The 27,498-nt window shown below is 42.2% G+C and overlaps 1 protein-coding gene across 4 annotated transcripts in view; it reads left to right on the top strand.

Annotated features, from left to right (window-relative positions):
- The window catches only part of Frmd4a (FERM domain containing 4A), a 581,879-nt gene that overhangs the window by 282,950 nt on the left and 271,431 nt on the right, over nt 1-27,498 (top strand). The gene's annotated exons all lie outside the window — the stretch shown is intronic.

Below are 27,498 nucleotides of genomic sequence, written 5' to 3' on the forward strand. Positions count from 1 at the left end.
CAACAGCAGCTTTATCGGTTATATCAGCAGCCTTGCGTGACAGATGTTCGAGCTGGTTCCTGTTGTCTCACGATGTCTCTGGATATGAAGGCCTGGTATTTCCAGAATGCCTATGCTCTGGGGGACTTCACATCATGTACCTCACTTTAACCATCATGAATGGCTAATGATCCAGAGAGCAAGGGCTCTTCCCTTGGTCCTGTATGAAGGAGAAAACTAAGTCATGGAGAATGTTCATCCTCTCCAGGAACATTCAGTCAACAATAGGGCAGAACCTAAATCCAAGGACCTGGCATTGCCCATCCATGCCAGACTGCCATGTGTACTTACCTTTGTTCTCTGGAGTCTGTGTGACAGGCGGCCTGGCTGTGAGATAAGGGTTATCACCAACTTCTTGCCATATTAAAGGGCCTGTAGAAGACATACCAAAGTCAGAGAACCTAGTACCAGGAGAAAGGTGGAATCCATGTGCCACTGACACCTAAGGGTGTCCAAGACTCAACAATTGCTGCCTGTTTTCCAACTGCCCAGAAGTTCAGTTCAAAGAAAGAAGTTGCCATTTTTTAACAGTGCCACTTAAGACGCCTCAAATCCTGATTCCAGAAACTTACTTGCTCTAAGACTTAATTCTTGTTCAAAGTTTTTTCACAGACTTCCATGAGCTCATCCCTGTGCTAGCTGGATAGGGTGGAGAAAAAGAGGAGAAGTAGAACATACTGAGTTTGGTCTGATAGGAAAGACTAGGCATGCAAGGTTGAAATGAAACAATTTTAAGTCAATGTTGTATAGGTTAGAATAAAGTAACCCAGACAATCCAGGAGCAACAGAAAACAGCAAAGGTGCTGGCAGAGTTTAGAGCCACACTGTCCCAAGAACCAGCAGGCTCACTGTGTACTAGTTACGCGACCTTGACCAAGTGTCGGACTTTCTCCACTTTAGTTTGTTCATCTACCTGTTCTGCCTGTTACCCCACAAGGGTGGTTGTTAAGGATTAGCAGTAACATGTGAAGGACCTAACACAATACTAGGAATCAAAATGCAACCAGTAATGACAAGCATATTTTTAAGGTGCCCATCTTTGTGCAGGAGAGGTGTGGTGTTTTTTTTTTTTTTACTTTAAAAATATGTATTTATTTTCTAGCTCTAATATAAATGATGTGGGTTTTCACTTATTGTAGTGCTACAGTGTTTCCTTTGAAATTGATATACTTATTATACAATTGTGAATAAATTAAAAAATTAAATACTTATGTAGTTAGTACATAGATAGCGACAATTATCACAGTTGCAAAAGAATATCTGAAGGTTAGGAAATGCCTCATAATTTGCTAAGGAATCCGTGAGCTCTTGGTATTTCTTTTATTTTAATTTTTTATTCTAATTTGTTATATATGACATCAGAATGCATTACAGTTCATATTACACATATAGAGAACAATTTTTCATGTCTCTGGTTGTACACAAAGTATATTCACACCGTTCGGGTCTTCATACCTGTACTCAGGGTAATAATGTCCATCTCATTCCACTGTCTTTCCTACCCCCATGAGAGGTGTGTTTTTAATAACTGAGGATTTTGGCACTTAGTCATACCTCACTGTCACCTGCAGAGGCCCTGATACAGCCAGACAAGGAGAACTCTGTGATGACAACTTCCCTTGGACTCCCAAGTTCATAAAATGTGCTCATTGCGTAACCATGCCGACAACCTACTGGAGCCAGAGACTCCTTTTGGCTTCTTCCTTCCAAAGCAGGTGTCTTTATTCCAGAGGTCAAGACAAAATGAACTCCATGGAAATTTCTAAAAAATGTAAGAGTAGGTGATGTAAATGAGCTAAGGAAAGAAAAAATGTGCACTTTTTTTTCCCTGGGAGTTTGTGTGTTGCAGATTATCTGCATAGATTACCAACACGTAAGAACTAGTGAGCAAATCTTTTACGCACCTCTTGAAGTTTTAGTTTGTGATTTTAAATCAAGGTAGAATCTGCTGGGCTGCTGTCGGTATCCTCTGCTCCGATTTGTGCTCAGGAAGCTGAGAAATGTGTATTTCTCCACACCCTGAGATGCTGCCTTGTGTAGGCTCTGAACTGTTTGTGTAAGGACTGAGCACCAGCAACATTTCTGTTTTCACCCACTGGTTTCCCAGCTGTAAGAGCTCTTGAAATGGGCACACGATTTCCTGCATTTATTAAGGACATTCATCTCCCCATTGATTTATCCTGACACCCAGATCCACCTAGATCCTAGGGTGGATGGGGCATCTCCACTCTCTTGATGATCTCCACACCTCTAATTGCAACATGTCCAAAATGGATTTCATCATCTCCTCCTCACCCCATCCTGCCCCTCCTCCAACACCAGCTGCCCACGTGTAATCATGCAACCAGGATCCATTCTGAGAAATACAGTGGGTAAATACATTGTCATGTGACCATCATACAGTGTACTTACACAGACCTAGATAGGACAGCCAATACACACCTAGGCCTCCTATGCATCATATATACAGCACAGTCTATTGCTCCTGGAACCGCGATGAACAAAATAGTGCCAGATTAAATCAACCACAAGAAAAAATTAAGCAACCAAGAGAAGTAGTTAATGTGAGATGCCAGGCTGCTGCTAGTGTAACATGACATACTCTTTCACAGTTTGCTATTTTTTTTTAGCAAGTAAGAATATACTCTAAAATGACAATAAAAAGTATAAAATGAATTACAGTAGATGGGGTAGAGAGAGAAGATGGGAGGGGAGGGGAGGGGGGATAGTAGAGGATAGGAAAGGTAGCAGAATACAACAGTTACTAATATGGCATTATGTAAAAATGTGGATGTGTAACCGATGTGATTCTGCAATCTGTATTTGGGGTAAAAATGGGAGTTCATAACCCACTTGAATCTAATGTATGAAATATGATATGTCAAAAAAATTTAAAAAAAAAGAAAACATTTAAAAAAAACTGTTGAATCTAGGGGAAACAAACATGAGGAACAATATGAGTTTAGTGAAGGGATTTATACTGCCGAGTATCAAAGCGATCCAATGACAAAATATTTGTAGCTCTTTCAATATATATGTATTTTCCTGCTAGTTCCTAAAGTGCTGATAGAGAAAGCTGATTCTGTGTGCATCTGCTTAGAGTTACTTTGACCAAAAAGAAACCACAGAGTGAATATTTAGAACTGATTGTGTATGTGAATATCCAAGCATCTAGTGCAAACCATGTTTTATTTGTATCTCCATTTTCATACATCTCTATAGGGCAAAACAAAGTAAAATCTAAAAATTGAAACGTGTCCTGTGTGCAAACCATTGAACTTAGGAGTCCCATACTTTTGGTTCAACGTGGGTATAGTGAAAGGGTGAATTCTTCCTAGTATCAATAAAATTCAACAAAAACAAAACAAAACAAAAGTATAGTGAATACACAAACCAGGAACAGTCATTTATGACCACTATCAAGGATGAGGTATTGTATGAAATTGCACGTGCTATACTGCTATACTGGCAATGCGGTGGGTTTGTGTGCACCAGCATGGAGCAGACCCACGAGCGACACATTACACTGTAGCATTGTGATGGCTGCATTGCTAGCATCTCCACTGTCATCTTACAAGACTTGGTATACATGGTCTGTTGTTGACAGAAACATCATTATGAGGCCCGTGACTGTACCCAAACTAGAACCCAGGCATCTTCTGTCCCTGCTTCCACTGGCTCCTGAACTATCACCACATGCTGTCATTTCTAGCCATCTCTCACTCTTGCTGCTCCTCCGCATTCCATAATCAGATGGCCATCATCTTTCAGCTGCCCATTACCTTCTTACAGTGGCAACTTGTACCCTTTGTCCACTCTCTGTGCTACAGTCACTTCAGCCTTTCTAAAAATGAGAAGTGAGTACCTCTTGTCTACCTAAAGCCCTTCAGAGATCCCCTGCCCCGGGATAAGGACAAATGCCTGAATGAAACTACAAGGCCCTGAGTAATCCGGACCCTGAGAACTGCCTCAGCTCACCTCTTCCCAAGCTCTACCCTGGGTGTGCTGTACTCACCACCTGAGCATGCTTCCAAACTACCATGCTCTCTGTTGCCTTGGAGCCTTTGCACATGCTTTCTTCTGCCCAACCCTTGCAGCGTCTCCCTCCACCCCCTTAATTTCCGATTTGCAACCTTTATAGTAAAGGTAATATCCAGTGGGAAGGCTCTCCAGGCACCCCTTCCCGCCCCAAGTCTGAACAAGTGCTCTTCCTCAGCTTCTCTCACAATAGACCCCTTCATTGTAACTGGAAGTTTCCACTCTGTTAACACTCCACATGATGATGAGGCTCTTGAGGACAAGGAGTAGCTCTTGGCCCCTGGTTCGTAACAGGAGTGCAGCAAATAGGCCTTGGTGATGAGAAGGAACGAGATCTGGAAGTTCTTGTATCATAAACTTTCCTCAGTGAGAGAACTTGGGAAGAGGATCAGAATTAAGGCATAAACAGGAACAGCCTCAATTTCCAAGCTAGCTGACCACAAGCCCTAGCGATTCTGGTGGACAGTGTATTCACTCTTCCATGTTAACACAAACTGAGAAGAAGAATGCCCCTGTTTTATTTATTCTGAACTCTAAGAGCAGAGCACACATCTCTAAGTGGAACAAAGTGTGACCAACCAACCAGACTCAAATTATATGTCTCTTTACAAAGTAGCGTAAATTTGACAGTTTTATTGAGGAAAAAAAAATGAAACAAGAAAGTGTTCTCTTTTACCATAATTATTCAAATATTTTAGGTGAAAAGGGTATCTCTCTCTTTCTCTCTCTCTTTTTTTTGTCTTGGAAAGACTGAAATGGCGTGATATTTCTGGAGCGGTATTTTTAACACAGCATAAATTAAACCTCTCTGCACCCACATCATTCATTAATGGGTGTGTTATTCCAGGTTGATGTATTGCCAGTCTATTATTTTGCAAACCATTACATTATCACAGCTGCTAAGCTGCATAACTTAAGAATTCAGAATACAAGAGCGTCTCTATAGTCGGGAGTGTGTGTGGTGCGTACATTCTGAATGTATTCATGCAGGGAAGTGTGAGACGTTACCAAAAACACATACAGCAGACGGCTTTTAGTGGATATTTATTACCATTGAAAGCAGACAGCCAAGAACTGTTCAGACAGATCAGTGCATTCACACATATTATTATCCACCCCCCCCATCCTGCATACAGTTTTGTTCCTTCTATAAATATATGCCTCTCTAGAGAACAAGAACATGGACTCTTAGGGGCTCTAATTCTCTGGTTCACAGAATGCACTGAAGGTCATTTTCCCCATGTTGGTTATTCCCAAGCAATTTTAAGTGACCTAAACTTACTTGGTCAACCAAAATTAATTTTATTTCTTACAGCAGCATATTGTCATGTTAAACGCATGACTCCTCATCTTGGGCAGAAGGAGATTGCTTGTTGGCTCGGGGTTGGGAATGACAAGCAATCCTTACCAATTCCATTCAGGAGTTTTCATTCCTCAAACTGGTATAGGAAGCAGGATTGAGAATCTTTGCTCAGATGGTCAGGATTCCCAGGAGCGTCAGCATCCTGCTCCAAGAGATGGGTGTTGAGCTGAGCAGGAAATGGACAATGGTTCCCTCGGCAGACCACTTGTCTTTGTCTTTTCTCTGTCTCATGACTCCCATAATGTCCTGAGTCAAATGCCATGTCTTACCAGAGTGTCCCTTTTCCACCTTGGCTTTGCTTTGATAGAAAGATTTGAGAAGCTTTGAAAACTCCCATTGCTCAGCCTGCGCCCCAGACCAGTCGTATTTCAAAATCTCTGGGAACAGGCTCCATAGGTATTGAAATCTCCTCATGATCCTCCTGAGCGGGCAGCATTGAGAACACCTGCCCCCAAGGTAATGTGACTGCCAAGATAAATTGTCCAGGCAAGCTGCTGGCTTAAGGAAATTAGCTACTTCTTGTGTTTTCTGATGTCTTCACATGAAAGAGGGAGAAATGGGAGGATTGTGTTGGATTTTTTTTTTTTCGGGGGTGTCTACAGTGTCATTCTAATACTAGAAAACAAATATTTAAGCTCCCTGGGAGCTGGGTTTATGTTCCTGGGACATCTCATGTGGTGCCCTACACACCGAGGCCACTCTCAGGATAGGTGTATGCAGCATTCTGAAGTCATAGAGCCTAATACACAGGACTCCTTTCCCAATCCAGCCACTCCTGCAGGCTGCTTTTCTCCAGTGAAGCCTGGAATCAGACCCTTCTGGTGTATTTCAATCCTCTGTATTTGCAGACATGTTCAAAAAATCAATTATGTGTTCTTAGGGAACTTCTTATAAGTGTTTTAAAAACAGATCTCTTATAAATCACTCTAACAAAAGGAATACTCTCCACCTATGTAAAGAAAAGTTTCTTTGACCAGGGCTGAGGTTGTGGCTCAGTAGTAGAGCACTTGCCTGGCACGTGGGAGGCACCACATAAACATAAATAAATAAAATAAAGATATTCTGTCTACAACTGAAAAATATTTTTTTAAAAAAAGTTTCTTTGACCAAATGGATAAAGAAAATCCACTTTATTTTGTATGGATTCATTAATAAACCTTTGAGAAGAATACTATCTTGTATACATAAAACAATATGGAATAACATATGACATGGATGTTTGCTCTTTGATCTGGGAGTGAAGAAACCACATCTGTGGGTTGATTATTATTTACTTATTTGTTCATTGTTTATTTATTTATTCTCTTACTGTTTACTCAATAACTAACTGCTTCAAAGGACTGATCAGTTTTTCCCCAAGGCCCCAGAGTCCTGGGCAGTGCCTGGCATATAGATAGGAAAAATGAATATTCACTGAATGAATATTGAATAGGTGAATAAAAAGAATGCCTTCCTGATCATAAAGTCAATGCTTTCATAAAACAAAAGTGTCCTCCAAGAAATAGGATTGCAATGCGCCTGCTTTTCCTAAGCACATAAGTATTCATTTCATCATCAATCCTAAAAAAAGTGACTTATTTTAGAATGGTAGTTCTTTGTAGTAGAGACTTTGGTTATATATATAAAGCCTCTTCAAACCTGACTACACAATTAATACCTTTGAATGCGTGGATACTCTTTTTCTTTCTCAATCAGAACCTGAGTATGGGATATTTTGAGATAGATTATAAATAAGCCTCTAATCATTTTCTTATGTTGATTTCTGACTTTTCTCAACAATGCCAAGGTTACATTTCCACATGAACAGATTGCTTCCAAATGGTCCCTCCAATGTTTGTATTGGAGCTGAATGAGGGAAGCCAGAAAGTCTTAGAAGTTTATTGACCCCAGAAATGTTGTCCTAATCCAACCAAACAACAACAGCCTCAGAATACAGATAGCCATAGGAATATAATAGCTAGGACCCAACACTGTCTTATTTATAAACATAAAACAACATGTTTTTGTTATTTAATATCTACTACATATTATCTTATTTAATATCTACTACATGCCGGACAGTGTTCTGGGCCCACGAGCTATGTAACAAACTCTCTGCTTTCATGAATAGTGGCGATGAGTTAGGTGGGTATAGGTCTCTAATGGAAAGTAAGGCCTAGCAAGGAGTGAGTGGAGAGGGAGCACCTTTCTATCCGAGTTGGTTCTCTGTTGAGATGATTTTCAGGAAGAGACATGGAGGGAGGAAGCCATGCAGTCACAGCAGAAAAGAACCTCCCAGGCAGAGGAAGCCGGTGAGGCCAGGGTGCCCTTGGTGAACTTGAGGGCTGGCAAGGGGGAGCTGGAGCTGGAGGAGAAGGAAGGGGTGGGGGCTGCTGATGAGAAGAAGGGGCAGAGAGGCATTTGCAGCCCAGCTGACACAGTGTTATGTGATCCATGATAATAAACGTTGGGCTTTACTGTGAGAGAGATATGAAAAGATCAGTGAGGGTTTGGGGATGAAGGGTGACCGTAGCTGACAATTGACCATTTTATTGACGAAGAAACAAGGGCAAGCAATGTGACCCATTAGGTCATTAGAGCAGTGATCTCAGTGAGCAATGATGATGGTTTAGACTAGAGGATACCTGGAGGTGGTGAGAGGTGAATGGATTCTGGATTTGTCTAGAAGGGAGAGCAGACAGGATTTGATGATGGATGGGGTGTGGAAAGAGGGGAGACAGGAGTCAGGAGTGGACTGGAGCCGCTACAGAGCAAAGCTGACGCCTACCAGGAGGAGAGCGGCTGTGAGAAGAGCCATCTGGGGTGATGACCAGGTGGGGGAGCCTTAGAGTTCTTTTTCAGATGCATTAAACTTGAGATGATGAGTAAAAATTCGAATGGAGATATTTAATAGGATGTTAAAAACACAAGTTCTGCCATTATGTGCAAGGTCTGGCCTGGAGACAGTGTGAACATTATCAGGGTGGCCAGAGTTGGTCGTAAGGGTGATGTGCATTTCTTCCCAGCTCCACCACACTGATGACACATGGGACCTGAAATTTGCTGTGGAGGTAGAAGATACATCACAGAAATTCACCAAGTACAAATTAGGGCTCTTTTCCCCCTCAAGAGCCAATGGATAAACAGATACCAGTGTGTCCCTGGAGGATGGTTCACAGCCACAGGACTAGGTGATTAGGGCCTGGGGGTTATGTGTAGATGGACACAAGAACAATGTCAGAGGACTTGGACCCTAGTGCCCTCCAAAGCATAGAGGCCAGTCCTATGAGGAGGACCCAGCAAACAAGACTAACCAGGAATGGCCAGTGGGGAAGGAAGGCAGGGATTGAAGAGAAAGTTCCAGAAGGGGATGGTGGAATGATGGATCTTGGAATGATGCTGACAGTCAAGTAAGACAAGGACTAAGAAGTCACCTGATTACAGGGATCACAAAAATAAATAAATAAATAAATAAATAAAAACTGCACAGCTGGCATGCATCAGCATCACCTGGGTGTTTCTAAACAGGCGGATCAGGGCTTCCACCCCAGATGTACTGAGTCTCATTCTCAGGAGCACATAAGGTAGACCAAAGTTTGAGAAGCTGTACCTTAATAGATCGTTTTCTGGAAATAGGAACCAGTGGGGTACAGAAAAGAGCACAGAACAGGAAGGGCAAATAACACTGACAGAAGGAGTGACACACTCTCAGGACAAGTCTCAACTATCCTGAAGTCAGTTCTGGACCGTGCAGTGGGGGACCATGACAGGACTGGTGGGGAAAGACTGTGACAACAAAGGCAGCAGTGAATTTTCCTCCCCCAGCACCGCAGAAACCCGAGCTCTAATTTTAAATAATACCCCCCAACACACACCTTAGACCACCATCTCAAAAAAGTGCATAGGCAGTTTCCCTTAGCTGTCTTCCCTGTCAAGAAAGAGGCTGGAAGACCGATTTCATTCTTTTATGTTGGTCACCTATGTCAGAAGTCAGCAACCCACCCTGGAGCTTAGCATTCCTAAGATCTAGCCAAAGGAAAACCTGTTTTAGTTTAGTTTTGTTTTGTTTTGTTTTGGGGGGGAGGTTGTTTTTTCCCTTTTTTGTGGTTTTTTTTTTTTGCCTCTAAAAAAAAATTCAATGTCTTGATGTAATAACGTGTCAGGGCTTCATAATCCAGCTGAGTCCCAGAATATATTTAGAAAGTATAATTTAGGGTCAAGTCAGCCATCAAATGTCCAAAATGAGCAAGTCCTAATTTGAACCCTGCGTTTGAAGATTTAGAACTATTCTGTAAAAGAAAACAGATTTGAACTGAACTGGAAGAAATCAGGTTTTTGATATGAGGGTCTGTTTTTACTGGTTCTTCCTAGAGTTCTTACAGAAAAAAAAAATGCCTCTGCCAATTGGATTGAAAGAACATCAGCCAACATCGTCCCCTGTGTAGATATCCCCATGGAGGTTTTATCCTTGGCGTCCCCCAGGTAATAATTTGCATAATTTTCCTTCCTTACCCCTTTTCATTTTCCTCTTAGGTAAGAGGGTGCCTGAGGCACATCAAATTCAAATCTGTGAAAGAGAAGTTTAAAATTGGACACATGGTGTGACTCCCTCCTTCAGTGCCGATGTTTGTGAATTAGTGCACTTTGTACCCACGTGGAGTCTATGGGTCTGAGTGTGGATGAACAGGTCCTAGGGCTCCCAGAGTGCTCCTCTTTTGCAGATGTGGAAAAGTCTTACTTTGCACTGCTGTGGACCATGGCTAGGTCCATCCCTGCAGAGAGCGCCACAGGTGGTAACTTCTGGAATCACTCTCATTAATATGCCAACCTTGAGTTGTGGATCAGTGGTAGAGCACTTGCCTGGCATGTGTGAGGCACTGGGTTCGATTCTCAGCACCACATATAAATAAATGAATAAAATAAAGGTCCATCAACATCTAGAAAAATAAAATAAATAAGTAAAAATAAAATAAATAAAAATAAAATAAAAAAGGTCAAGAGATTTTTAAAAATAAATAAAGATGCCAACCTTGGTCTGAAGGGTTTTGTCCTCACAAAATCCATATGTTAAAATTCTAACCCTAGGCAATAGCATTAGGAGGTGGGGCCTTTACCTTCATGATTGGATTAGTGCCAAAAGAAAAAAGACTTAAAAGACCCCAGAGAGCTAGGTTGTACCTTCCACCGTGTGAGGCCATGCCATAAAGGTGCCATCTACGACCAGATACCAAATCTGCCTGCTGATATTAGACATTCCCACCTCCAGAACTATGAGAAATAAGTTTCTCTTGGTTACAAATAACCCAGTATATGGTATTTTGTCCTAACAGCCAGAACAAGCTCAGACACAGCACTCAAAGGGAAGGCAAGGAGAGGCCACTGTCTTCGTCTGTCTGACTCCAGTTCTGGTTTTCAAGTGGCAGAACATTTAAAGAATGAAGCTGCTTTCAAAAAGAATCCTCTGGAAACACACAAGGGCATTTGTGGATTTGAAATCAGCATCACATAGTGATGTGCTCACATCAGCCCGCTGGGTAGTTGGGCTCCACAGGTCTGATGCCCCACCAGCAGGAGCCAGGCTCCCCAGGCCACATGTCATCCAGTTTGACATGACCTCTCGGGGAAGTACCCAGACCCTGTGGCGTTGGTTCTCAGACCCAGGGTCCATTTGCACATCGACTTCACCGCCCTTTATTTCTAGCAGAATCCCTGCACATGTGTTTCATCCTGTAACAGTACTGGATCAAACATGCCCGGAATTAAACAAAAATATCTTTGGGATTCTGTGACCTCTTTTTCCCTTCTGTCATATGGCCTTAAGGTGGCATGAGAGAAACCAAGATAATGTGTCTTAGAATAGGGCCTGTGCAAAGCAAGAAAAGCTCTATCCTTTGAGACCCACTGATCAGAAATGGGCCATTTTTAAGAGTTTATTTCCACCTCTATGATGCCGTTAGGGCCTAATCCTTCATCTTAGCTCTTGGGGCTGTGCCTCTATTTGCCCTCATCATTCCATAAAATAGGACCCCATGCAGGCATTATAAACTCAAATGCCTACTGCAGACAGGCAGGGAAAATAAATGTAGAACAATAAATAAAGGGATGCCTTACAAACAGGACCCTTAGCAAATGAGGCCAGGACTCGAATTCAGCTTTCCACAGGGCTCTGGGGCTGACGTTCTGATCTTGTAAATTTGCAAAAGAAGAATCTTTATATTTAGGAAAAATGTATATGTGTGTGAGAGAAAGATAAAATACCTGAATTATTATATGTTGGCAATGAATCCCACTTTAAAGAAAAACATTACATGCTAAGCAAAGCATGTTTGCAGGCCACATTTGGCCTATAAGATGCTGGTTTTTAACTTCCACAAGAAAATTACACTGTTTCCCCCAAATATATATGCATTCTCTCTCCCCCAGTTTTGGATTTCACAAAAAAAAAAGACACCTTTATACCAAAAACCTAATCCTGGAATAGATCTTCAGGCCCTCCCGCTAGCATCATAAACCTATGCTGAATCAGAATATGATTATTTTTTTTTTGAGAGAAAGAGAGAGAGAGAATTTTTCAACGTTTATTTTTCAGTTCTTGGCGGACACAACATCTTTGTTGGTATGTGGTGCTGAGGATCGAACCCGGGCCGCACGCATGCCAGGCGAGCGCGATACCGCCTGAGCCACATCCCCAGCCCAGAACATGATTATTTTTTGAAAACTGTTTTGACAGGTCAAATGCAAAATTTAAAATACATTTGAATAAATTGAATACATGTCCTCCAGCTATGGGGAGAGTGTATCCAAGGCTTTCTTCCCTTGCAACAGGACTAGAACTTAAGAGGCAGCTGAACCTCTGTCTAATTATTGCCAGATAGGGCTTCTTCTCATCAGCCACATCCTTTTGTTTGGGGCATGTCTTCCCCAGTGTGACCATGGACCATATCAAACAATTAGACCCAATGAAGCAATCACACCACCACCTAGAGGTGTATTTTGCTGCTCAAATTTGCAGACCACCAGTGTGTGGTCCTACTTGACACCACAAGAGCCCAACTGGTGTTCTTTTTGATCAAGGTGTTTGACTGGTAACAGCTCAACTAAAACCTTCTCATTCTGAATCATTTCTTTCATGCTGGATGGAGTAGAATTCTGGGGTTTTAGCCAAGTCCTTGAGCAAGAACGTGAAAATAGTCACAGCTCCTTTTTCTGATTAAAACATGGGCTGAACCCACAGGAACGCTTCATCTCACCGTGATGTCAAAGTGAAATGATGTTCCAGCTGGATGAGACTGCAAGTCAGACCTCTCAAATGGCCCTTTTAAATATCCACAGGACTTGTCACATCCACAGCAGTGATTTATCTCTTTAATTTTACTCTCACAATGTCCTCACTGATGTGCTTTCTGCTGGATGAGGCAACTGTGAAATGACTACCTTCTAACCCTTGACCAAAAGCTTCCTGAGGACATCTGACACCCAGGAGAAGCAGATCAATGACAAAGTTGGCCATTCATTACTTTAATGCCTCGACACTATAGCCTTAGTAAATTCAACAGTAAATATCAATATACCTGGGCTGTATTTTCTCAATCCCCCAGTGAAATTATTTTATGAAGTTAAGATTTAATTCATTTTTTTCTGAGGGCTGCTGTGTAGTGTACTTTTTTTTTTTAAGACAGGAAGAGTGTTAATCAGCTTTTTATCACTGCAGTGAAATACCTGAGAAAATCAACTTAAAGGAAGAAAGGTTTATTTGGGTTCATGGTCTCAGTCCATGGTCCACTGGCTCCATCGCTATGTATTGATTGCTCGGTGGTGAGGTGGAACATCATGGTGGAGCAGGAATGGTGGAGAAGAGATGCTCATTTCTTGATGTCCCTGGAAGCAGAGTCAGATGGAGGAAGGGGCCAGGGACAAGACATAGTCCCCAAGGGCACACCCCCAAAGATCCTCTCCCTTCAGCCAGGTCCTACCTCCTTCGGTTTACACATTCCCAATAGTCCATTCAGCTGTTACTCTGTCAATGGATCAATCAATCCACTGGAGACGTTAGAGCCCTCATGATCCAATCACTTCCTAAGAGCCCCACCTCTGAACATTGCAGCATAGGAGATCATGAATTCAGCACATGAGCTTTTGGGGGACAGTCTGGACTCAAATCAGAACATGGAGCAATTCATTCCAGCCCTGAACTGGAGTCAATTAAGTGACTGGGGACTTAGGCAGGACACGGAAGTGGATGGGCAGCCCTGACAGAATGTAAACCAAAGTAACCACAAGAGTTTGCTGGAAACTAAAAGCAGGGCTCATAGCAGGCTAGCGAGTTACGAGTCTCATAGTGATAGATGTGACTGGAGAAGCTGAGGATGAAACAGATTGAGACCAGAGATGCTCGGAAAGTAGCTGATTCAAAGCAGAGATAGGAGAGAGTCTGGAGGAGCCAGACTTCTAGCCTAGCTACAGGAATATCTGGGCAGTCTGAGGTGTGGGAGGGTGGCGCAGGTAAAGTGCCATCTTGCTCAGAAAGTCAGTGCAGAAGCACCTGTAGAAATGCTTCTGAAGCTTTCTCCAGATGACCACCGTTCCTTCCGACACTCGGTTCCCTTTCAACAATCCCCCGTGTTAGTTCCTTTTAGGAAATGATCAAATGGATGTGATTCCATGTGCTTACCTGTTTTACTTCTGCTGCCAGGAAATTCAAAAGTTTATGTTGGTGCCCAACCTCAGTAACTCACCCATTCTATGAGCAAGTGAAAAATGATGTCTTTTCACATTGACTTTTAACTCACTTTCTCCTTTTTAAAAATATTGGATATTACCCCTAATTTCCCATTGAACCCTTAGGTTCCATGTATTTCCACTACATTGTGTGCTTATATTTTGCCAAGCAGTGTACAATCCTATAACTTTCTCTTTCATTTGGGTTAATTTCTGTGAGGGAAACCAGAACAGTGGAAATATAGTCAATTGGGAGTTAAAAATAGAACAAAGTATGCAACTTCCCTTCTTTTGGCAGGACTAATTGTCAGGGGGTGCATCAAAAACGCTTTCAGGTAAGCTGAGACATGGGAACACGATGCTCTGGACAGGGCAGTTCATTTGAAACGGTGAATTCATTTGAAATGGTAGTCCCTGACAGGGACACAGGGACACTCCATTTCACCCCATTGTGTGCTGAGGTCCCTGGGAACTTGGCACATCCCTTTGTTGAAGAGGCACAGAGAATACACCACGAGGGGATCCCTAGCAGGAGGCATGTTCTAATTCTGCGTCTTCCTGCGTCTCCCACCTTTAGCACCAATGTCTGAGGATGACTGTTGTGCAGAATCCAAACCCAGAGTCCAGAGGGTTGGAAAAGAGGTGTTTCAACTTTTTGGTTCCCACCAGGATTCTGGAAGCCTTTGTCTGTCCTTTTCGTTCTACATTTCTTCTTCTTTTTTTTTTTTCCCTTTTGAAATGTTACTGTCCGTGTTCTCAAGCGTCCACTATCAGATGCTCAAATAACAACAGCTTCCAGGGGGAAAGATTGGCTGCTGCTGGCCCTGGGCCAGCACCAGGGAGAGCGGAAAGCTGAGAACATTTAGGAAAACTGCAGCATTCAGACAGCAGTTTCGGCAACATGGTTCAATTCCATTAGGGACTCTGGCTCAGAATCCCTCCCAGAATCCAGCCTCAATATCTCTTCCAAGAGAACTTTTGAGTCCCACACACCCCAGATACCTTGGCTTTCATTTTTGTTTAATTTTAAGAACCACCTACTACAGGAACCTAGTACCATGATTTTGTTTGTTCATGGAGAGACAGAACAAAAGGTGAGAGACGACAAGGCTTCTGTGGTGAGTCAGGTTTACTCAGAGTTCGAACTGATACATTCCCAAATGCTCATTCTGGCTCTTAGCAGTTTCTGAAAACCTCTGACCTTGAGATGTGAGCTGTCATCTGCTAGGGCTTATCCACCTTGCCTGCCCAGTGGGGCTCCAGTTGCTCAGTTGAGTGCCAGGAAGCAAGATTTGTCTCCCTGCAGGCCAAGATGCTCTGGCCAAGGGAGGTCTCCTGAGCTGGCCACACTTGATCCCTGGATTGAGTTAACTGGGACCACCAGGGTCAAGGAGCACCTATCAAGCTACACATTTTCCCTCCTCCTTCCCCAGCCCAGACACGGCCCCTGGGAAGGTGAGGAGGGAGTGCAGACAGCTAGGCCAGGCTGGCCCTTGGGAAGGAGAGCACCTGTCTCATGACTTACCATTTCCTCTTCTCCCCACACCTCTGTGTTCCCTGTTGCCCTTTGGGTGGGTCTCATGTCTTCAAGAAAATGACCAGGAGTAGATTCACACACAAAGGGAGTCACTGACCTCACCTGGATAGACAAGAAAGGGAAGTTTGTTTAATGAGCTCTTACTGTGTCACTGCTCCCTTCACGGATCTGTTCTCCCTTGGTCCTCTGTCTAGTTCTTTGAGACTGGCCTGTCTTTGTGTCCCCACTTCACAGAAGAGGAAAGCAGAAGACAGAGATCGAATCATTCACCCAGGATTAGGCAGCAGCAATGGCAAAACTTGGGTTTGAGTCCAGACAGTCTGAGTTCAGAGATCTCTCCAGAGGGAAGTTGGTTGGGGTTGGAACTGAAGTGTACCATCTCCCTTCTCCTCCTACGTCCATTCATCCCTGGAACTTCTAAGTTCTACTTCCCCACAATTTCTTTTGTTTTGGTTTGTGTTTCTGTTTGTTTGGGATATTGTTTGCTGTTTTTGTTGTTTTGTTTGGGTGCTAGGAATCAAACCCAGAGCCCCATGCATGCCTGGCAAGCCTCTTACCACTGAGTCACACCCCCAGCCCCATATGTTCTTGCTTTAGATCAGTTGCTGCAGAGGATGTAGCTCAATGATAGAGCACTTGCTTAGCATGCTCATGGCCCTGAGTTCGATGCCCAGCACCAAAAGAAAGTTCAGCTGTTAATCACTGAATATTGCTGGAGAACCCATACTGTGCCAGGGCTTGTTTATTCAGAAGGTTCACAGTGGAAGCCTTTGTTTCCCAGGTGTTGGGGTCACCACTTTCAGGCTCTAATGATCTCTGTCACTCCCATAGAAGCAGAGGCAACTATTGCAAAGAAGTGGGGCGGAGTGGGGGTGGGGGTATGTGTGGAGCCCTTACCACTAGGAGCCTGGAAAGACCTCAAGTCTTCACCAGCATCTCAACCAGAGGAGTCGTGTTTCTAAAATATTTCTCATATTTCCCGTGAAGATTCATTTGGGAAAAGATTTTCATAACTGAAAAAAAGAGAAATAATTAAAAATCACTCCTCTAGGTTGCTGTGTTAAGCAGTGCTTCTCAAACCTCAATGTATTAAGGGATCATTTGCAGATCGAATGCAGATTCAAGCCAGGTGAGGTGGCACACGCCTGTAATCCCAGCAGTTTGGGAGGATTGAGAGTTCAAAGCCAGCCTCAGCAAATGTGAGGCACTAAGCAACTCGGTGAGACCCTGTCTTTAGATAAAATACAAAATAGGGCTGGGGATGTGGCTCAGTGGTCGAGGGCCCCTGAGTTCAATCCCTGGTACACAACAAAATATTAATAATAATAATGCAAATTCAACCCACATGTCTGACAGGCTCTGGAGTGGTGTCTAGTGCTAGGTTCCAGGGAGGATGCTTCATGGTCAAGGTTCTCAAGTCCTTGGGAGATCTTTGAGTATGGATGATTGTCCTTTCTCATTTGATTCAGAGACAGACAGATGCACATTGCCCTGTTAAATCTCTTCCTGTCATCTTTACCATAACTAGTTTACAGGGACATTCAGGCAAAGATCAGTAGTGACTGTCCAACCCACTCAGTGAGAAATGAAATCCCTGTGGCTCAGGGGGTAATAAGACAGAAAGCACTAGACAGCACATCTGGATTCCTTCCTGAAATGCATTCCTGTCTTCTACACTGTAGACATTAAAAGTATAACCCATTTTGCAAGGGGCTCTCTCTCCCTGATGCCCCACCAAGGTCAAAGAATCTGTTATGAGAAGTTCACATTCTCTAAATTTGGGAGTCCTGCCGACCTGAACAGTCCAGGGCCTTAAAAAAATCTGTAACCTTTTCATGGTTAAATGGATTGTATGTAATTCTAAAGTTCTCTGCACAGATTAGAGGCATATTGTGGTCTTTGGACATGAAGGAAGTCATTTTCATTTCCTTCTCTGTTTGTATAAATAATAATAAGTAGATCTGAGACATCTCCGTAGCCTACTGTCTAATCAGATTTTTTGTTATTATTTTCTATACTATCTCAAATGTGTTCCTTTCTGTTCAATTTAGAGCTCCTTCTTTAAAAAAGAAAGCATGTTTGACGTGGCACTCCACGTCCGTCAAACGTGGCACTCACTCCTGCCTTGGAGTGATTTCATTTTGTCTTCTTCTCCCTTACAGCTGGGACCTAGTTCATTTTAGGTGGGAAGCAAACTCTGAAATCATTAGGTTTTCGACTTAGGTTAGAAATCTTGCTCAGTTAAATTGTAGGATGTCCTCCTTAATAACAGGAAGTCAGGTTCCCAGATCAGCAACGTTTGTATCCTTTGTGCCTCCAGATAATGCAAACCGAGTGTGTCGCCTGCAGTTTCCTGGTGGTCAGGGAGGAGAGAGAGAGACTAATAAATGACCCAGGGATGAGTCACTCATTTCTAAAACAAGAGTCTAAATGCTCTTTGTTGGATGCAGTGTGTAACCTCTGAATGTTTTGGACTCTGGTCCCCAGAGACAAAGAAGTGAATGATCCAGGGTCTCGGTTTCATGGCTTTATTGCTGACAGTGGGGATCTCATGTACCAAAGTATCATATCATTAAGAGAACAGTTTTGTTTAGGAACAAAAGCATTTTCCTAATACCTAGGCAATACATAGGCTTTTATGACATAGCCCTCCAAATTCTATTGCTTTTAACAAAATATTTTAACTATTTAATTTTCTTATAGAAGAGGCAGGAAAAAGTTGGGTGACAAGTTAGATTTTCCATTTTGAGTATGGACAAAGGATTATTTATTAACTCCTGCAGTAGCTTACCTACTCTGCTAGAGCAGAGTAGGTAAGCTACTTCAAAGGTAGGGGGTGGTCTTTTGAAGCTGTGTCAAGAAATGAAGCTGTGGACAGTCAATACAGCTAAGAACACTGATGGCTTCTATTTCTTTCAATCATCTTAAGCCCAAGAACTAAAGAGTATAATGGGTCTAGACCCAGGGCTCTCAAGGTAGCCCCAAGGCCAGGACACTTGTCTCACTTGGAAACTTTTTAATACAAATCCTTGAACCCTCTAGTAGATCTACTGAGTCACAAACACACGTTAGGCCCAGAGATGTGTTTTAGCATCCCTTCCAGACAATTCTGAAGCAGGCCAAGACCCTGGAGCCACACCACCACGAGGGTGGGAACTCGGCTGTACATTAGAGACTCTGAATACTTCTTAAAAATATCAATACCAGCCATGCCAGTGCTGTGGACCTGTAATCCCAGCAACCTGGGAGGCTGAGGCAGGAGAATAACAATTTAAGGTGAGACACTGTCTCAAAATAAATAAAATGGGCTGGGGATGTAGCTCAGTGGTAGAGCACCCTTGGGTTCAATTTCCAGTGCCACAAAAAAGTGGGGGAGGGGATTCATTCTATTTTGTTTTATAGCTCATCAAATAATAAAGTCTAAACTAGTTTCCCTTATAAATTTTCAGATATTTTCATCCCCTGGAGGGTGTAATTACATTTTCTCTCTCAAATCATTAAAGGGCATTCCATTTCTTTCCATTGGGTATCTACCTGGCCATCCTGACTCTCCCATTTCAGAGTTGCCTCAGCTTAGGAAGGATGAAGTTTTCTTTATTCCAAATGAGGAAAAGGACCTCTTGCAAGTTGAGCAACACACTGCATGAAGGATCAAGTAAATACTTCACTTCTAGGGTCCAGCAGAAATTGGCAGGACATAGGATGCAAATAGAAGGAATTCTTTGATGACCGATACAGGTAGCAGGGCAGGTGACCTGGACTCACTTCCTCTTCATCTACTTCCACCTCAGGTCCTTGATGTCCTATAGGCAGCTAGTCCTCTGCCCCGACAGTAGGATGTCAAAATCCCCTGGCTCAGGCAGATGGATAAGGGCCTGACCTACCTGGCTCCTCTTTAGGTCTCTGTCACTGGGCGTGGCCTCTTCCTGTATATTTTCAGCCTGTTTTGCTTTTATTCGCCTGCTTTCTGGCCCCCCAGTTGACCTGAACTCTGGATTCATCATTCACAGATACTTTAATAATTTCCTTGAACTCAAAGATTCATCTTAACCTGTAAATTGTGGATGGCTCTGGATGCCTATGCCACTCTCCTGATTTCCAATTTGCCTAGATCTCCTACCCCAAGATAATTGTTAGCTCTTGATTTTTTTCAGTGTCTGTCATCAAATCCTAACCCATATCTACCATTCTTAGCCAAGGATACAAAGCAGACACCACCTATGGTCGAGCTAATTTAAATGGTTCCAAAAGACATTTATCTGTAAATGATCTTAATGAGAAATTACAGCTTGAGTTATTCAGCAGAAGTCTAAGCAGCTCACTAAATTAATAAGCTTATCCTAAAACCGGACTGATTTTGTGCACAGCAAAGGATTCATTTTTTGGCTTACTTTGGATATATAATACAAAAGTCCATTTCAGTTGTATTATTTGGCTTTTTCTGTCATTTATGTTTTGAGTGTTGTTTCAAAAGGGGAATTTTGTTAAAATTATATATATATATATATATATATATATATATATATATATATATATTTAACTTAACCTATTACCTATAAATCCCTTCACAGAAGGTTCCAGATTTCTCTAGCATATACTGTCATCCCTTGGTCATCATGCAGCTACCAAAAATCCCTAGATGCTCAAGTCCTTTATATGAAATGATGTGATATTTTCTTAGAATCTTTGCATATCCTCCTGTATAATATAAATCACCTCTAGATTACTTATAATATCTAATACAACACAAATGTTCTATAAATAGCTGTTTTACTTTATTGTATAGGAATAATGTCAAGAAAAAGTGTCTGTACATGTTTAGTACAGATGTGTTTAAGGGTGGGTATAGGGATTGAACCCAGGAGTACTCTACCACCGAGCCACATCCCCAGCCCCTTTTATGTTTTATTTTGACAGAGGGTCTTGCTAAGTTGCCAAGGCTGCCCTCATTTGCAATCCTCCTGCTCCAACTTCCCATATGGCTGGCATGACAGACATGCACCATCATGCCTGGATGCAATTTTATAAAAATCCATTTCCAATCTGTAGTTGGTTGAATCTACAGTTGTGTAGTCCACAAATATGGAGGGCTAACTCTATAGAATATGTGATGAAATACAATAAAAGAGGTTTCAGTGCAGCCATGTGGGAATGCAGTCCTCTACCCACCAGGCACAGTTAAGAGTTTGGAGGAGTCCCAGACTCTGGACTCAGTGACGCTGTGACACAGAGCTCTGGGGTGGGGCCATGTCACACTCATAGACAGTTTCCCAGCTGGATTTTTCATATGACCAGTCTTCCTTTACACCTGCTTTCCTTTTCCCCTTGAGAAGAGCATTCTAAGAAAGTGAGGGGGAAAAATGTAATCTAGAAAATGGCTTCCCAGAGTCATTAGCTCAGCAGGTGCATCCAACCTACAGCGACTACATTAGAGGGCCTTTCCAGTCCCACTCATCAAGCTTCCAACCTTGTCTTTGCCATGTGTGTGACATTTTCACTTTTGAATGAGAAAGGAGATATAAGACTAACCATCATGATCCTGCTTTTTCAGAAGCTGAAATGAGAGAAACAGCCATTCTGCAGGTTGGGGTGTTTAAGCCACACCAGGGCAGAGCATGTGTAGGTGTGGTCGCCCAAAAGCAGCAGGAAAAGGCACTTCCTGTGCTTTCCCAGACAAGACACACTTCAGAGCTGGGGATGCCTCTCAGTGCTAAAGCCTCTGCCTAGCATATGGGAGGCCCTGGGTTCCATCCCCAGCACCACAAGAAAATACACATTTTCATTCATTCAATGGTCTCTGCATTCCCATCAAGTTTAAGACACTCAGGATAAAAGGAAAGTAAGATTGCCAATTAGAAGATATAGAGGGGCTGTGCAGGTAGCTCATTGGTAGAGCACTTGCCTGGCATGCATAAGGTTCAACCTCCAGCACCAGGAGGAGGCAGAGGCTTATAAATTCCACTTGTCCTCTTCTACACCATGAGACCTGAACTTTCTCCTCTCTGATCTGTCCTCAAACCTCCTCACAGCTTCTAGTCACCAGTCTACTAATCTCTCTCAGCTCCTCTTGGAGGGAAGGTGTTAATTATTCCCCCAGACAACTCTCCCATGCACATTAACTCAGCTCCATCTTCCCCTGTGGAAAGAAAGAGGCTCTGAGCTGTGGAGATGGCTCCCAAGCAAGCAGACCCTCCTTTTTTGTGGGACTAGAACTTTCACTTTACAAATCAACTATTGGGGCCAGGCATGGTGTCACATGCCTGTAATCCCACTGGCTCGGGAGGTTAAGGCAGGAAGACCACCAGGTCCAGACTCAGCATATTAGTGAGGCCATAAGCAACTCTGTGAGACCCTGTCTATAAACAAAATCCAAAAAAAAAAGGCTGGAGATGTGGCTCAGTGGGTAAGCACCCCTGAGTATAATACCTGGTACCAAAAAAAAAACAAAAAAAACTCAACTATTGACAGATTCCAGACCATTGCTCTTCTGAATGTTTCTAACCCCTAAGCAAAACAAAAACCCTCTTTTTTTTTCCCACTTAAGGCTGTGATTGTGTAAACATAAGTTGCAAAATATACACTTAAGTATCATCCTTGGCCATTGAGTTCCATGGAAACCAAGTAGGATGAGATTATGGGAGTTGAGGGCATTTAATTATTTATTCAGAGCTTGCACTGATTTAATTTCTGTGGGAGTCTGGGGTGTATATGAGAGCTTACTTTTCTTACAGGGTAACTGATAGATGACATCACTCTTGTGGCCAAAGGATCACTAGCATGACGGTTTGTAGAGCATGGGGGAATATTTCTAAACTTGGCTCTTGGCTGCTCCAGAGTGCTTAAGCCAGAGGGCAGCTCCTGTCTCTCTTGTACTTTCCCAGGGACCCAAAATATTTTTATATATACAGCCAAGCATTTTTTAAAAAATTATTCTCCCAACCCCCTCAAATGAACATAGTGAGTTCCCAAGCATTTATATAAATGGGTCTTTGGGGTTCTTAGGTTGAGACATGGTGATGCAATGATGACTCTTTGTCAGAGCTGGGATACTTTCCAGATCCAAATATGGGATTAAATGTGTTAGTGAGCAGTCCTGAAATGCCTCCGGATTTCAAAAGACTGTTTGGGTTTTGCACATCGCCCACTCACTTAAACAGGCAAGAGCTATTTCTAAATATCCTTTTTCCAAAGAGTTGGAACAGGGATTATAAAGTGACAAATGGTAACTTCCAACAGTATTTGGACTTTTGCCCCAGATGGTGGGCGTGAGATTGTCAGGAGCAGAATGGGCTGGGGGAGGAGCTGATGCAGAAGGGAGAGGAAATGCTGGACCTTTCGGTTGTCAGTCTCCATTTCCCCAGAGTCCATGAGCTGCAGCATGCCCAGGGGATAAGGCAGGAGGAAGAGTGGCCTAGCCCCTTAAAAGCAGTCCTTTCTGCTGGTTGCTTACAGCCACCTACCCAAAGACCATGGCATGGGATTTAGTAAGGAAAGCAAGAATGCCACCACTTTCCACCCACTACAATGGCCAAAATCAAAAAGTTGGGCAATAACAAGTGCAGTAAGGATCTGGAGAAATCAGAGCCCTCCTAGGCAGCTTCTGGGGATGTGAAATGATATGGCTGGTTTGGAAAACAATCTGGCAGTTCCGTAGACCTAGCAATTCCACCCCCTCGGTATATATACCCAAGAGAAATGGAAAACATACATCTATACCAAACATCTTCAGACATATGCAGACACTCATAGCATTATTCAGAATAGCCCCAAACTAGAATAACCCAAACGCCCATCAACTGATAAATAGAAAAAGCAAAAATGTGATCTATTCATACAGGAATATTTATTCAGCAAGAAAAAGAAATGAAATACTGATGCATGCTATTAAAAAGCATTATGCTAATGACATACAAGGACCCCATGGATATAAAATGCCCAGGATAGACAAAATTGTAGAGATAGAAAGTAGATAGTCAGAGGCTGGGGGAGGGAGCAAGGAGAAATGGGAAGCAACCATCACAACTCACAGGTATAGGGTTTCTCTTTGGAGTAATGAAAATATTTTAAAATTAGGTTGTGGTGATGGTGGTACAGCCCTATAGATCCATAAAATCATTGAATGGTATACTTGGAATGGATAAAGTGCATGGCATATAAATTATATCTCAATGAGTTTTTTTGTTTGTGTGTGTGTGTGTGTGTATTTAAGAACACTGACAAAGAGTTATGGGCCACCTTCATTTAAAGAACAAAGCTTCAGCTCTGCCTCCACTGGGAATTGTGATTATACATGGAGAATTCATGACAAAAACATAACACGGCAGGAAAGAAAGAAAGAAATGTACACGAAGTTTAAGTCTTGGTTTGGGTCCTATGTTGGGAGGCAGAAGAATGCCAGATTCAAATGAGAATTAGGAGCTCAGAGCTGAAGAAATTCATGAATTGTCAGTCAACTCACACAACACCCCACCCCCCTCAAATGGGCTTTCTTCAAAACTTGAAATTGGTCAATAGACATTTCTGTGGAAAACCGATGTTTTCCTATTACCTCTCTTAACTTTGGTTTGGAATAAGTCACCTGTGAATCTTCTTGAGTTCTTCCAAGAGAATGGATCTGGCTTGTGTCTTCATTCCCGACTGAGGTTTCTTCGACTGATGCGGGACCACCCATGATCTGGGCTTTGATGTGGGAGTTACCAGCCTTTACCTCCAGATCCTATCAGGAAAAGATAATAAAACACATCCAAGAGTGTCTTTTTTAAAATGCCATTTGCTGGGGATGTTTCTCAGTGGTTAAGCACCCTTGGGTTCCCAGTGCCAAAAAATGTTTTAATTAATTAATTTAAAAAACAAAAATGCTGTTTTTACCTCCCCAGCAGTTGATTTTGACCTGGCATAAAGAAATCCCTCAGCCAATCTTGGGGCTGATGTTTTCTCAAATAAATGCCAGTCATAATCACTGAATGATGATGTGTTACATTAGATAGCATTTCCTAAAATATTTCTCTGGTTGCTATAAATATACTTTTCTGTGCATGTGCTATTTCCTGAGTAATTATGTATTTGCAAATTTTGTTCATGATTATGCTACACATGACTTCCAACTTAGTTTTCCCAAGTATTTTTATGTCTTAAAACATCCCCAGAATCAGGCAAAGCATTTATTGACTTTAAAAAAAAATTCCTCTGTCTTAACAAAAACAGGGAAGAAGGATCCGAGAGCTGGAGCAGAGACACAGAGGAGCTGAGACAGGAAAGATGACAATGAGCTGGACCCAGGTGGGGGCTGTGAGCAAGGCACCTGGGGGGAGGCTCAGTGAGTGCTGTCCCTGTTCCTCTGAGCCATTCCCCTCTGTGTCTGCTGCTCTGTCCCAGGTAGTAACCAGTGGCTTTACCATGCCTGCCTCCCTCCCCAGTTAGCCATGATTGTTGGGTTCCCTTCCCAAATGTGAAACCCTGGGCCCAAGACTTCAGCGCTCCTGGTAATGTTCCCCAAGGCGTATAATAGGCAGCCTCTCAGCCATGGACCCAATGGGGCCAACTCACTCCATGCTTTGACTCTTTCCATCCCGAACATTAGCCAAAAAGTCTCACAGGAGGGGAGTGACTGTGTAATTCTTCCTTTCTAGTCTAAGGTGCTCCTCACCCTTCAGGGATCACTCTGTCCTGCTCCTTTACTTCATAATTATTTTTATCTACTATGTAAATGGAAAACTGCCCAGAAAAACCCTTATTTTCTGTTATTTTCCAAGAAAAAATTAAGTGATGAAAAAAGTTGGGGGTTAGGAAGACAAATCCAGTCAACAGCCCTGGTGTCATGGTCTGGCTCCATCACAACATTACTGTGGCAGGCAGGTCACTCTGGACCTCTGCACTGTGCTTTTCTCATCTGCAAGATCAAAGTGTGTACACACACACACACACACACTCACACAAACACATATGCATACACACATGCTCACAGAGACACCCAAATGTGTAAATCTAATTGCTTTGAGGATTCTAAATTCTTTTTAAAAGCTCAGGACATCATACAGTAGTAGCATCACATTTGCAAACCTTTGAATATCCTTGTGATTGTTTGAGTCAGTAACCTAAAGTCTAGGTCAGAGTCAGGGAGACAGATGAAGAGTCTGGCAGTGAAATCCAGTAGGATGCCCAACCTGTGCTTGGGCACAAGCAATCTGTCACCCCACATGTAGGTGGACTCAGACCTCAGGTCCATCACCAGGCTCAGATTCTAAACCCCAGAGCAAGCCTCCATGGAGGCTATCCACTGGTCCCCACCGTTGGTAAAATTTCAGGACAGTATGAGTGTGTCTAGCTGTTCTCAGGAATTCATATGTTTACATTCAGTCATGGGTTTTAGAAAATTTATTATGGCACCTTTATACTTAAATTCCCAGACCATAAGCTAAATATATATTTAACTTTTTAAAAAATTTTTAAAGTCATATTATTTAATCATAGAATAAAACAATGCCTTTAGAACTTCCCTATCTGTTTCATAATTACATGCTTTGGATAAGAGTCTGGTTCACAGCCAAATTTCCCAAGCATGGAGAGCTTTAGGGAGCATATGCAGGACTAGCATATATCTTGCATTAGGTTTTTTCTTGAAAATACCAAGTCAGTTAGCTAATGATGATGGAACCATTATTTTCTGCATACTGTTCTTAGTTTTCTTTCTCCTTCTTTCCTTCCCCTTTTAAATAAAACTGACCCTGTTGATGAGGTATTTGTAGAAAGGCAAGATTTTTTTTTGTCCTGTCCCCCTCCCAACACCTGCACTTTTATTCCAGGAATATAGAGATAAAGCAATTATATACAGGAATAAAATCATGTATAGTGTTTACTGAGAATCATTCATGGAAAAATGATAAAACTCAACAGCAAAAAAAAGTTTAAACTAAATGAATGCATAGATCCTTGCAAAAAGAAGAAAGGGGACTAAGAGAAGATGATTTAGAGAAAAACAAATTTTGAAATTATCTCAAGAGCTTTATCAGTGATGGGTAAATCCTTGAATTAGCAGATCATAATGAGTGCTTAAAAAATATCATACACCAGATTATTCATTTTAAATATATCACCTCATTCAATCTTTGCTACAACCCAATGAGGTAGATATTATTTCCATTTCCATTATTATTTTCTATTCCAAAGATTACCAAAGAAGTTAATCAACTTGTGTAAGGTCATGCAAGAATTGGTAGGGCCAAGTTTAAGCTCGGGTGTGTCTGACTCCAGGATACTCCAGTAGGCTAGTAGGTTATGCTCTGGTGAGATTAAAGGATAGAGTTGAAGCAAAGATAAATAAATAAGTTAATAAATATTCAGAAGAGAAATATGAGCTGATAGTAGCCATGGTTTTCTGAACTATGCAACCAAAATGATGTTAAGATCAAATTTAGCCAGGCATGGTGGCACATGCCTTTAATCCCAATGAGTCAGGAGGCTGAGGGAGGAGAATCACAAGTTTGAGGCCAGTCCCAGAACCTTTAGGGAGCTCTGTAGCAAGACCCTATCTTAAAGAAGAAAGAAAGAAAGAAAGAAAGAAAGAAAGAAAGAAAGAAAGAAAGAAAGAAAGAAAGAAAGAAAAGAAAAGAAAAACCAGATTAAACTTGTTCCTTCTCTTAATTGTAGGAATCCTGCTGTGTGTTGTGACTATATCCTCCTTTATCCTTTACATCCCCTTCCAGCTTTGGGATCTCATCTCTTAATATAAAAATACATTGAATTAATATGCATATGTCCTTTTGAAACATGGTTAAAAAATAATCAACAATCAAAGGGACTTGAGTGAAATGACAAGCAGTTGTGA

Source organism: Marmota monax, unplaced genomic scaffold (genome assembly GCF_021218885.2).
Source record: "Marmota monax isolate L192 unplaced genomic scaffold, Marmota_monax_Labrador192_F-V1.1 WCK01_AAM20220418_F8-fsc00090, whole genome shotgun sequence".
Taxonomy (NCBI): domain Eukaryota; kingdom Metazoa; phylum Chordata; class Mammalia; order Rodentia; family Sciuridae; genus Marmota; species Marmota monax.